Below are 14,076 nucleotides of genomic sequence, written 5' to 3'. Positions count from 1 at the left end.
AAAAGCAAGAAGAGAAAGTGACACTGAGCCACAACTGAAACTTAAACAACTGAATGATAGAACCTAAATAACAGAAACTGTATATGCTGGTGTTCACGGATTCAACATAATAATGTATGAGGACAGGCTGAGTTAAGCTGAAAGTAACCTATATGAAGTCCAGAAATAAATCAGTACCCATATAGGGGCATGGCAACCCACTCCAGTATCCTTACCTGGAGAATCCCATGGACAGAGAAGCCTGGCGGGCTACAGTCCATAGCGTCGCAAAGAGTCAGACACAACTGAAGCAACTTAGCATGCATATAGTTCAGTCCTTGCAAGAAGTCACATTCAGAGAAGCACAGTTCAGACCAGAAGCATACTGAAGGGAATTCACATTTTTACATGCATTTCCCTAAGAACATAAAGTGACATGGAATTTATAACTCACAAGAACACTTCTCAAATACTTATTTCCTCCATCTCCAAGACTCTGTCATTCCACACATTCCACAATGTCTCAGAGCCAAACCCCAACACGTTCTCTAATCTCTGACTGTATCTCTTTAAAAATCTCTGCAACTGTCCTTGGTCCTTTCAGATAATCCAACCTTTTTCACCCCATTTTCCTGAGTGTGCTTCACAAGTCCTGAGTCTGGCTGGTACAGACAAAACTTTTCAGGAGAGCAGGCAGGAAAAAGCAAGGAGGAAGGCAGTCTAGAAGCACAAAAATTAATAAATCTCCCTGTCATGTATTTGACTTTCAGTTAGCCAGACATTAACAGACCAAGTTTGATGTTAACTGCTCCTATGTATTTGGGTTCTTAGTGCAGCTTCCATGGATGCAGCAATCATGTCTTGTCTTTGTGTTCCAGAAGCCATCACAGCTAGAAGGCCTGACGTACAGGAGCCATGAAATAGAGACAAACGAGTTGATAAGACAATTTGAGCAGTTTGGAGCCTAGCAAAGAAATTTCCTCCAGTAGCATAGTGGTCTGTTAGTTAATTCCTTGAAGAGTGTCAGCTCCTGTCTTTCCTAGACCCTTACAGATGAAGACTCTGAATGTTTCTGCTCAAAAACACAAGACAAGAATGTCTAAACCCTCAGCCCATCCATGACTGGAATAGTCTTGTTGGCATATCCTGTGTCACTTGGTAAACTGGGAGGAAGCCCTTACTTGCCATCTTGGTGTACTAAACATTGTGCATGCTTTGGTCTCTTGTTTTAAGAGTGCTGATCAGTCAGTTCAGTTCAGTTCAGTCGCTCAGTCGTGTCCAACTCTTTGCGACCCCATGAATTGCAGCATGCTAGGCCTCCCTGTCCATCACCGTCTCCCGGAGTTCACTCAAACTCACGTCCATCGAGTCGGTGATGCCATCCAGCCATCTCATCCTCTTTCGTCCCCTTTTCCTCCTGCCCCCAATCCCTCCCAGCATCAGAGTCTTTTCCAATGAATCAACTCTTCGCAAGAGTGCTGATAAAGATGAATAAATACAGGAAAACTTTGTTCTTAGGTTTCAAACAACAGTATTCCATTAGCCTGACTTCCCCAGAAACAACTTATATGCTATTTTATTCTATTAGTTCCAAAAGATCAAACACAAAGTTCGAAAATACATTAATGCTTTTCTTGCTTGACCTAGGTCAGCATGTGCCCAGTGCTAATTCAGTTCATTCTGAATGATTACCTTTAGAGAATCTAAGAGGTTGAAAAGAAAAACCTCAGACCAACCGTATCAATTAGAATTCTCTTTTGCTTGGAAACCAGGGATAATGAATAGCATGTATCTCCAAGAGACCAACAATGGGAAGACACATTTACAAAAATAACAAATGGTTTATGAGTAATGTAAATTCAGCAAGATTGCTCAATTGAAGTTTCTGAATGTTTTAAGAAGTCTCCTCAGTGTTAAAATCAATTAATACAATAGTGGTTTCTATATATTGATGGATCCTTGTTAGGAAACAAAAATCACATACATTATTTTAATGGAGAAAATTTAATATAAAGAATTAAACTAAGTAAAAGATTTTTTAACTGAAAAACTAAAAATTCAAAAGAAATTAAAGAACAATAAAGTGTCATGAAACTAACAACCAAAGGAAGCAGCTACCAGCTACCACCTCTAGGGAAAGGACAACAAAGGGAACAAAGGCAACAAAGGTCAGAACCATTAAAATTAGAACTTTAACAAGGATCCCCATGGAGCTGATATTCAGATCTCTAAAGAAAGGATGCTCCTCACCAAACCAGGTGTCTGAATTTGGAGGGGGGATCCCCCACAGAGCAGGGATTCAGACTTCTCAGAGGGGATGCTTAGTGACAGCTGCTGGTGTCTGAGACGGACACAATGAAACCTAATTCTGCAAAGGCTGGAAAATCTGCAAACTAATTAAATTGCTTCTATAAGAATGAAGTGCCTCTGTCAGACTGAAGAAAGGAGGCTCTTGTGATATTGACAAGAGCCCAACTGACAAGAAAAAAAAAAGGGAAGAAACTCCATTCTCCTTTCTCCTCCAGCTCTGTAGTTCTCTGTAGTGCCCCCTTTGTCATAGAGTAACAGAAAGCCACTGGCAAGTTAACCCTGTTTGCAGAATCCAGCCCTAACATCACAAAGCAGAGTATATAGAATGGATTTGGACCTGAGACACATAAGTTGCATAACTGGTCCAATCTACACCTTTGGTACTCAACATCCATTCACACTTGTTCTACATATATTTGAACTTTCAACAGCAACAAAAAGAACTCCACGTATGCACCTAACATGATGGAACCTTCCTTTAGACAAGTTGAAAGCATTCTCATCCTCTCCCTGGAAATTTGGAGATGCCAAGTCCCAACTGTCATTATATCCCTCTCTGAGCTATGTTTGGAAAAGGCAATAGCACCCCACTCCAGGACTCTTGCCTGGAATATCCCATGGATGGAGGAGCCTGGTGGGCTGCCGTCTATGGGGTCACACAGAGTCAGACACGACTGAAGCGACTTAGCAGCAGCAGCAGCTGAGCTATGTTAATTACACTTCAAAATTCAGCCACAGCCATATGTGAAACATTCTGTTAACTAAAGACTGTAATGAAAGCTTACCTCCAACAAAATTTGCATAAGATTCTAAAGAAAAGGAAATTTACATATGTATATATACACATACACCCACAAGAAAGAAGTGAAGTAAAATTCAGTCAGTTGTGTCTGACTCTTTGCAACCCCATGAACTATCTATAGTCCATGGAATTCTCCAGACCAGAATACTGGAGTGGGTAGCCTTTCCCTTCTCCAGGGGATCTTCCCAACCCAGGCATTAAACCCAGGTGTCTCACATTGCAGGCATATTCTTTACCAGCTGAACCAAAAGGGAAGCCCAAGAATACTGGAGTGGGTAGCCTATTCCTTCTCAAGCAGATCTTCCTGACCCAGGAATAGAAATGGGGTCTCCTGCACTGCAGGTGGCTTCTTTACCAACTGAGCTATGAGGGAAGCCCATGGCTGCTACAAACCTCATTTCAGCCTTGGTTGATATTTATAACCCCCATTTTCTATATCCCGTTCATATTTCCTTTGTCCTCAGGGGCCCAGCTGCTTGGGATTCTGTACCTTACACAGGGAACCAAAACTTCATTTCTGAAGGCTCTAAGTCCCTAGTTAGTTGTCCTATCTTTTTTTGTTGTCCTTGTTTCTCTAGTTTCCTATTAACTTTTGTCCCTGAACAGGAAGTACCAAGAAAACTCCAAAGCATTTCCTACATTCCAAACTGATATAGCTTGAATGTTCATGTCCCTCCAAAATTCATGTTGAAAATCTACTGCCCAAGGTAATGGTATTAGGAAGTAGGGCCTTTGAAGTGATTATGTCATGAGGGTGGAGCCCTCACAAATGGGATTAGTCTTTTTATGAAAGAGCCCCCAGAGAGATCGTCTGCCCTCCCACGTGTGAGACTACCTGTAGCAGGAAGACCGCAGCCCTGAAGCAGGCACTCACTGATCCTGTCTGAGACACTTCCTGACCTCAGACTCTCAGCATCCAGAACTGTGAGGAGCTTCTGTTCTTCATAAACCATCCAGTCACATGTCTTTTGTCACAGCAACCCGTACGGACTGAGACATCCTCGCTGCCACTGCTGCATCAGGGGAATGGAGCTTCCCACCGGCAATCAGGACCAAGCAGTACAGTGACCTCTTTCACGACCTCTGAGTTCAGCGACAGGAGGACTCCAGGGGTCAAGTGGCCATCTCAACACTTAGTTCAATAGAACCACTGTGACATGTAGGATACCTTAAGATTCTTACAGATATAGTTCATCATCGTAAAGTTAATGGTGTCATTATTAATAAAGAACTTGGGATAAAATGTTACTTTGGGATTTATTTACACAGAGTACCAAAATAATTTAGGGACCACATAGTCAAATAATTTATTTTTAAGTTAAAGAAAGCAAATAAATGTATTAAAATACATTTAGAAAACAGAACCATTGTGATGTCCCCCTTGGGAACCAAGGCCACCAAACCATCTATAAACCAGACTGAGTCCTAAGTTCCTAAGGCATTCTCCATGAAGCCACAGGCATGGAAGCGGAAGACAATACAGCAGCAGGTACTGCTGAAGGAGCCTGAAGCACCTGTTCCTGCAGCTGCCTTGCTGTGTCTTCTAAGCTCAGCTCAGCTCAGTTTCTTATTTACCATTTCCATTTGATAATTGGTTGCTACTGCCCATATCTAAGTGGATGGCTCACTGGCTCAGAGAATGCCTGGTTATGATGGGTCACCTAGTCACGTGATGTCCAATGATCAAACATTCAGTCTCTACTGGGGCCACACAGCAAACCTGCAGTTATTTCCCCAAAGGATAGCTATCTGTAAAAGGAAGCATGGGTTTGCTATATTATCTTCCTGATAATTCTCCTATTTGAGCTTTCCAAAGTCTTCACAGTGCATACCTAGACGCCATAGGCTTTTCAAGAACCATCAGATCACAGAACCTCAGTAAAGAAGCAGCTTTCATTTGCCCTAAGGTAGGACCACAGAGAAGACGATGGCACCCCACTCCAGTACTCTTGCTTGGAAAATCCCATGGATGGAGGAGCCTGGTAGGCTGTAGTCCATGGGGTCGCGAAGAGTCAGACATGACTGAGTGATTTCAATTTCACTTTTCACTTTCATGCATTGGAGAAGGAAATAGCAACCCACTCCAGTGTTCTTAACTGGAGTATCCCAGGGACGGGGGAGCCTGGCGGGCTGCCGTCTATGGGGTTGCACAGAGTCGGACATGACTGAAGTGACTTAGCAGTAGCAGCAGGATCACAAAGAGTAAGTCCTACCATGCAAAAACAAACTATTGCTGTGGTTCTTACAGATTAGCATGGGGGGAGGGGAGCATTTTCCAGGTCATTAGCTGCACACCAGATGCCAGGCTGTGATTTGCTTTACTGATTTGCTTCAGTAAATACGCCACATCTTGAGCAGAAGCTGCAAGTACAGCCAATACCTGATTAAATGTATGCTATTCCATGGTCATTCTCCAAGCTCCATCCCACTTCTACAGAGTCCAAACAAGCAAATGAAATAGAGATGCAACAAACATCAATACAGCGGCATTTTCCAAGTCCTTGATAGTGGCAACAATCCCTGCAATTTCTCCAGAGACACAGTATTGAGTTTACCCTCCTGGCAAGAAGGGGAAGTCCTAGGGGCCTTCCTAATGTCTTTACTTTGTAAGTCAGAGAAGCTATGTGATGATGCTTCCAATTGACAAGTATGTCTATTCAAATTAAGCAGTCAGCAACTTAGGAGATAACAACAGGAGTCTGCAGGTCTACTGAGCCCACAGTGATTTAAATTTAAGCCAAAACCACTCATACACCCTACTTTGACTAATGGACCACAGCAGCATTTTCCTTCCCCTGGATTTAGCATCAATTCAGAACCAATGTGTAGTAATCCTTCAAAAGTCTGGGTATCTTCTTTTTCCCAGTGTTCATTCACTCTAGTAAAATGCTACAGTTCCCTTTGGAGAAAGCTTTTCAGTACATGAAACATTTTTTTTCTGACATGACTTTATAGTTCAAAAACATAAGGATTTTTTGTGAAAGCATTTATGGTAAATCAAAGAGATGATGAAATATTCACTTTCATCCATTCATTCAGAAAATATTACGTTTACCAGACATGGTTAACTTTACCTTTAAAAACCCCTGAAGTTCGCAGGTCAAAGGGGGCATCCAAAGGGCTGCTTTCTTCTGGAATGGCCGAGGGGGTTACATAAAACCCAGGAGAAGCTGCCAGGACCTAAGGGACGCGGGTGAGGCTCGGAACCCTCCATGAACTGAGGGGGCTGATGGGTGTCAGAGGTGCCGGCGGGTGCGCCCCATTCAGCGGGGGCTGTTCCTGCATTCTGCCTGTATTTTTGATACAGAAGCAAATGTGAAACTTACATTATGCTCAAAATTGTTCCTTTAGCTAGCTAGTTAGCTTTTATCATGCTAAACGCATGATAGCAGAACTGACTGTATTTTAATTGTAGGGGAAGCCATGGGCAGGTTTTTAAGTAGCAAAGTAGCCTGATGGGATTGTGTTGTAAAAGTTCACCCCGGAAGGTCTGTGGGAAATAGGGATAGATGGGTAAAAATGCTGATTCCTGGTTTGGGAAAGACTGAGAGAAGGGCAGGTTGGAGGAAACTGGTCTAGTGGGAATGACAAATCAGCAGATGGATCTTTGCTTTCAATCTCAGAGGGAAGGTCAGATACAACCAGCATCTGGAGAAGATTTATGTAATGACACTACAGGAGATAAGCTAGGAGGGTAGGGGCCCGGGGCCTTTCTCCTCACTGCAAGGATGAATTTGAGATGCTATGCAGCTCACTTTTGTTGCTCTGATGGGTTGTTTGAGGTTTCTACATAAGCTCACAGCACCAGGACCAAAAGAAAAAAGAAAGAAAAGAGATGGAGGGAGGGAAGGGGAAGAGAGAACATTAGAGGGAAGGGGAGAGAAGGAGAGGAGAGGAGACACTATGATACAGGTCTCTGACCCACAGCGCACTTAGGAAACAAAGCTGCAGCAAGGGCGTAACCACACCACGGTTGGCCCTTGAACAACACAAGTTTAAACTGTGCAGGTCCACTTACATTTTTTAGCAATAAATACTGCAGTACTACATGATCTGGTTGGCTGAATCTGCCTACCTGGCTCCTGGCTCCTGGGGAGCCAGTTATAAATTATCTTCAGATTTTTGACTTTGCTGAGGGTCGGCACCCCTATCACCTGGTGCTACTCAAGGGTCAGCTGTATTTGATAAGGATCATCTACATGATGATCTATCACCTACCATCCTTCCTTCCTCGATACACAGTTCTTTAACTCATTATTCAATCTGGGATATTTTATAGGGTTTTTGGTAGAATGAAAAATAAACACTGTTGTAGACCAAGTTTGGGTGTGTGTGTGTGAATACAGATGAATTTTTTTGTATTTTTCTCATACATTTATCTACTCCTAAAGTAATAACTTTAGGCATTTAAAGTTTCTAAAAGAATGAATAACCAGTCCCCACTGGAACCTATCTGATATTTTTTTTTCTCATAACTGAAGTTATAGATTTTCAGGAGCAAGACCATAGAAGTAAAATGCCATTTTCATCACATAAAATTCCTAGAAGAAAACAGAAAAAAGTTCCTTGACATGGATCTTGGCAAGGATTTTCTGATACAACACCTGAAGTAAAAGTCACAAAATCAAAAATAAACACGGTACTATATCAAACTAAAAGTCTCCTGCATAAGGAAACAATCAACAAAATGAAAAGACAACCTGCAGAATGAGGAAAAATGTTTGCAAATCATATAACTGATAAGGGGTTAATATCTAAAATACACATGTATACCTGTGGCAGATTCATTCTGATATTTGGCAAAACTAATACAATTATGTAAAGTTTAAAAATAAAATAAAATTTAAAAATATATATATATAAAAGGAACTCATCATACAACTCCATAGCAAAACATAATCACCATCCTCATCCAATTAAAATCTGGCAAAGGACACGAATAGACATTTTTCTGAAGACAATATGTAAAAGACCAACAGGTACATGGAAAGGTGCTCAATATCACAAAGCATTAGGGTAATGCAAATGAAAACCGCAATGAGATATTACTTAATACCTATTAGAATGGCCAACATCAAAGAGATAAGAAATGCCGGCAAAAATGTGGAGAAAAGGGAACCATTGTACAGTGTTGGTGGGAATGTAAATTGGTATAGCCACTATGGAAATCTTCCAGTATGGAAGTTCCTCAAAAAATTAAAAATAGAGATACTATATGATCCAGAAATTCTACTTCTGGCAATATCTGTAAAGGAAACAAAAGCACTAACTCAAAAGGATATCTTCATAATTATGTACATAGAAACATTATTTACAACAGCCAAGACATGGAAACAACCTCACTGGCCATCAAGGAATGGGTGAATGAGAGGGTGTGGAGAAAAGGGAACCCTCTTGCACTGTTGGTGGGAATGCAAACTAGTACAGCCACTATGGAGAACAGTGTGGAGATTCCTTAAAAAACTGGAAATAGAACTGCCTTATGATCCAGCAATCCCACTGCTGGGCATACACACTGAGGAAACCAGAATTGAAAGAGACACGTGTACCCCAATGTTCATCGCAGCACTGTTTATAATAGCCAGGACATGGAAGCAACCTAGATGTCCATCAGCAGATGAATGGATAAGAAAGCTGTGGTACATATACACAATGGAGTATTATTCAGCCATTAAAAAGAATACATTTGAATCAGTTCTAATGAGGTGGATGAAACTGGAGCCTATTATACAGAGTGAAGTAAGCCAGAAAGAAAAACACCAATACAGTATATTAACGCATATATATGGAATTTAGAAAGATGGTAACAATAACCCTGTGTGCGAGACAGCAAAAGAGACACTGATGTATAGAACAGTCTTATGGACTCTGTGAGAGAGGGAGAGGGTGGGAAGATTTGGGAGAATGGCATTGAAACATGTAAAATATCATGTATGAAACGAGTTGCCAGTCCAGGTTCGATGCACGATACTGGATGCTTGGGGCTGGTGCACTGGGATGACCCAGAGGGATGGAATGGGGAGGGAGGAGGGAGGGGGGTTCGGGATGGGGAACACATGTATACCTGTGGCGGATTCATTTTGATATTTGGCAAAACTAATACAGTTATGTAAAGTTTAAAAATAAAATAAAAAAAAAAGAAATTGTGGTATGTAGAAATTGAGATAAATAAATAAATAAATATATATATATATATACACACACACACACACACACACACACACATACATATCTCCTGCTATTTGCAACAACATGGGTGGACTTTGAAGGCATAATGCTAAGTGAAATCAGTCAGACAAAGAAAGATATCTGTGATATATGTCAAATCTTAAAAACATAGGAAAACTCAGAAAAACTCAGATTTGTGGTTACCAAAGCAGAGGTGGGGGTGAACTGGATGAAGGTGGCCAAAAGGTACAAATTTTTAAAAGAAAATAACTACTAGGGATGTAATATATTCACTAGAACATGACGACCATAGCTAACACTGCTATATGTATCTATGAAAGCTGTTAAGAGAGTAAATCCTAAGAGTTCTCATCACAAGGAAAAGAACATTTTCTTCTCTTCTCTTTTCTTGTATCTATAGAAGATAGTGGATGTTAACTAAACTTATTGTGGTAGTCATTTCATATAAATCTAATCATAATACTATACACCTTAAACTTATACAGTTCTATATGTCAGTTATACCTCAATAACACTTGGGGAAAAAAAATAAAACAGTCTCTTTGCTGTACTATATCTTTGTCTCTTACCAAAGGCTTTGTAGACATGCTCATCCTCCTGGGGTGAATTTAGTCCCAGCTCCTGTGTTAGGGTACATGTACTACACAGCTACACACTGCAGCCCACCTCTAGCACTGGACGTCTGGATCCAGGTTCTGGGTCCTTGAGTTGGCTCATTTCTGCATGACTTACTGGATTTTGTCTGGTAAAATTCTAAGATCTAACACTGGTCACCACTGTTTCTGTAGTCTTAACATAATGTTGTATTATATTCATCAGATACTTATCCCCAACTCTAGCTATTCATTCCTGTCTTGAACAAGATTTATATTCTACACTCAGTTCAGTCAGTTCAGCCCTCTATTCAATTTCTGTGCTTCTTTTTCTTTCTTTCTATACGACTCATATGCTGAAATCTGGTAGCTGGTTTTGATCAACCATACTCTAACAACTAAGGAGTAATCAGATTCAAAACCAAGGTCAGAGAGTTAGTTAACTGATGTTATATAAAAACAGATTAAATAGTTGTCTGGGAGAAGTCCTTCCACACTGTCTCACTCCAAGTTACATAGCTTAGCCTTGTGTCTAGAAGATTATTCTGTCACTTTTTCTTACACCACTTGATAAATCACTTTCAATCTTGTACTTTCAAACTTGTACATAGCAAGTATGACATCTTGACATAAAACCAGTCAGACTTTTCTGTATGCTGACAAATATATTCTATACTTTAAAAGCCTATTAAGGGAATAAAAATGAGAGGCAAGTGTATATAGAGAATATATTTTTCAGCATTCTTAATGAATATTGGAAACAATTTAATTGTCCTATATAAATTATGATGTAGTCTATGATGGAATACCATGCTGTTGTCAAAGAAAACATATAGTCAAAGTATATGGATTGAGAAAGTGAGAAAAATAGTTATGAAACATTTTGTAAACTATGATTGCCATTTTGGTAAAACCTACATGTGCACTCATAAAAATTTTTTAAAGATATAGTCTGAACACAACACAAAATATTAATCACAGTCATCACTGAGATGACTAATGACTTTTATGTCTTCTGTCATATCCATATTTTCTAGTATTTCTACTATGAACATGTATAATCGTATAACAATAGTTTTAACTCTGAGCTGGAAACCATCAAATCATATTGTTTTCATGTCATCTGTGGGCTGTAAGAGTTTGTATTTTTAATTCTAGTTCCATCCTTAGTTATAATTTAGTTGTAGTGATCTCAAAATTAAGGACTCACATATGTAGGGGAAAAAGAGACAGGTGAAATATATAACTTATTTTGTAAAACTATTCACATTGGAAAATATGGTAAATGGCTATTTCAGAAGGAGAGTGTTGTACACTAAAATGTTAAGAGTGGGTTGTTCTGGTTGTTATTGAGTGACGTTTTCTTTGCTTCCCTTCGTTTCCTTATTTTTCAAAATATGCTACCCCTTATTGTAAAATTAAAAAGTAAAATAAATTATTAAAAAAAAAACGAAAAACAAAATGCGCTACCCTTAAAAGGTTTTTAAAAACAGAAGTCAAATGAAAAGTTATTGGTATTGTGTAATATGTCTTTATTCCATGGAATTCTGAAAATGCTCAAACAGAATAACCTGGGACAAGGAGCTCCTCAGCATGCCCTTTTCCTGTGGGGTACTTGACTACACACCATTAACTGACTCAGAGTAAAAGACTTAAGGCAACTCCATTATAAACCACTTGATTGCAGAGACCACATCTCAGACAATTTGTGCCCACTGAGTGCTCCACATACAGTAAGGGCACAGAATTTTTTTTTAACTTTTTATTTTGTACTGGTGTATTGGAGAAGGAAATGGCAACCCACTCCAGTGTTCTTGCCTGGAGAATCCCAGGGACGGGGAAGCCTGGTGGGCTGCCGTCTATGGGGTCGCACAGAGTCAGACACGACTGAAGTGATTTAGCAGCAGCAGCAGCATAGATCATTAACAGTGTTGTGATAGCTTCAGGTGAACGGCAAAGGGACGCTGCCATACATACACAGGTATCCATTCTCCCCCAAACTCCCCTCCCATCCAGGCTGCCACGTAACATTGGGCAGAGTTCCATGGGCTATATGATATGTCCTTTCTGGTTATCCATTTTAAATACAGCTGCGTGTACAGGCAACCCTAAGTTTGTTCTCTAAGTAGGGCACAGTATTTTTGTTGAAAGAAATAATGAAGCTCTCAAGATCCTACTCAGAAGTTTCAGGAGACTGACAGTCACCTGAATCCACCCTTATCAAAAACCACTTATGTATTCATTCTTTCTCCCTAGTCTTCAACCCATCTCAATTAACCAGAATAGGCATCCAGTCCCCTGTAAGTGGCCCAGTTCCTACCCCTACCTCCACTCTGCCAATGTCTCCTGTATATCCAGAGTTGCTCTGTTCCACCCAAGACTATCAGAGAAGGCTCAGACTTCCATTTCCAATATACAGTTAGGGCCTGTCTCACTCAGGGGGTCTCCTCAAGCTATTGCAAAGGATAAGCCTCTTCTCAAGTTCCAGGCCATGACCTCAACAACCTATTGATACAAATAATTATGTAAGTACCATGATGCCCTGTTCTTCCTCCTACCACAAATATTTTTAGGATCAGGCCATTATAAAACATGCATCTTCTAGACAGACTAATAATATGGCACACCTACAAAACTATATTTCACAAATACATGTTCAACGTGTTTTAATAATAGTAGGACTAGTGCCAGCAATGAATGATTTCTGTGAAGCTGTCATTTGTTTTCTTAATTTCTTCTTTAGAGAACTGCATATGTTAATGGGAATGAGATATAGCAGTCTTCTGAAAATAATACCCATGTTTTAAATAAGGTGATGAACCTTTTTGGCATCCTCTGTAACAGGTTAGCCTTCATGACCTCCATGAAAAAGGTGCAGTTGGCATAAAGAAATAACATCCTGAAATAAAATGGCTAGATGGGAAAGAAGCCAGGTAAGAGGACTGCAGAGAAAGCAAATATTCAATAACACCTATTATTCACATTGGGAGAAGAAAAGATCAGAATTAACATTACAAAAACTTGAGACCATGAGGGAAAGGACAAGTTTGAGATATAGTCTCAAAGCACAGAGAAAAATGATAAAGAAATGAAAACCAAAGTAAATACAGAAGAGAGATCCAACCTAACAGGGATTACATATTATATTTTTCCCTCAGGAAGAGATCAAAACAATTGGAAAAAAATAAAACCTATAATTAAACAATCCTCTAAATTTTAAAAGGAGTCTTGCTACTTCAGATTAAAACAGTTCACCTCCTTCCAGGGAAATCATTTGACACAGTCTGGCAAATTTTTTAAATCAAAATAATAAAGAAAAGAAAATCTTATAAACTTTCAGTCTGATGGAAGTAAAGGGAGAAGGGGAAGTAACACAGATTGGTCTAATTTTTCTTGGTCTAAATTTTCTTTTAGATTGGTCTAAATTTGGTCTAAAATTGGTCTAAATTTTGAAGGGGAAGTAACACAGATTGGTCTAATTTTTCTTGGTCTAAATTTTCTTTTAGATTGGTCTAAATTTGGTCTAAATTTTGGTCTAATTGGTCTAAATTTGGTCTAAATTTTGGTCTAATTGGTCTAAATTTTCTTTTAGATTGGTCTAAAATTTTCCTACTGTGCTCAAGAGAAAAAAAGAAACATCTACAGCTTTTGAACAATAACACATTTTACAACAAATCAAGTTGTTTTTCATGGGGAAGATAACAAAATGACATTCACAAATGCACAGACTTGAAAAATACCTCATAAATATTCCTTGCTCAAAAAACTCATGGATTATATACTGGCCAAGAATAAGACAAGTCAAAATAATTAACACTAATATCAGGAAATCGTATATAATAAGATTATAAATCCTTGCTGGAATTAAATCCCAAATTCAGAAATTTAGTTGAATTATCTATACTCACATGGAGAAGGCAATGGCACCAGTACTCTTGCCTGGAAAATCCCATGGATGGACGAGCCTTCCAGGCTGTAGTCCATGGGGTCACTGAGGATCGGACACAACGAGCGACTTCACTTTCACTTTTCACTTTCATGCATTGGAGAAGGAAATGGCAACCCACTCCAGTGTTCTTGTCTGGAGAATCCCAGGGACGGGGGAGTCTGGTGGGCTGCCGTCTATGGGGTAGCACAGAGTTGGACACAACTGAAGAGACTTAGCAGCAGCAGCATACTCACGTCTCTCTCTGAGTTCCTCTT

At 39.7% G+C, this 14,076-nt stretch overlaps 1 long non-coding RNA gene across 2 annotated transcripts in view; it reads right to left on the bottom strand.

Moving 5' to 3' along the window:
- LOC129657418 (uncharacterized) overlaps window positions 1–7,874 on the bottom strand; it is a 44,686-nt gene extending 36,812 nt beyond the window's left edge. For both annotated transcript variants that reach the window (XR_008716702.1, XR_008716703.1), the window contains exons 1-2: window positions 7,110–7,874; window positions 6,166–6,381 (exon numbers count right to left, since the gene is read on the bottom strand). This is a non-coding gene — a long non-coding RNA (uncharacterized LOC129657418). The remainder of the gene's footprint in view (window positions 1–6,165; window positions 6,382–7,109) is intronic.
- Window positions 7,875–14,076: the final 6,202 nt, after the last annotated feature.

This window comes from Bubalus kerabau, chromosome 7 (genome assembly GCF_029407905.1).
Source record: "Bubalus kerabau isolate K-KA32 ecotype Philippines breed swamp buffalo chromosome 7, PCC_UOA_SB_1v2, whole genome shotgun sequence".
Taxonomy (NCBI): Eukaryota; Metazoa; Chordata; class Mammalia; order Artiodactyla; family Bovidae; genus Bubalus; species Bubalus kerabau.
The sequence above is the reverse complement of the archived record's forward strand: the minus strand, read 5'-3'. Positions and strand labels throughout refer to the sequence as shown.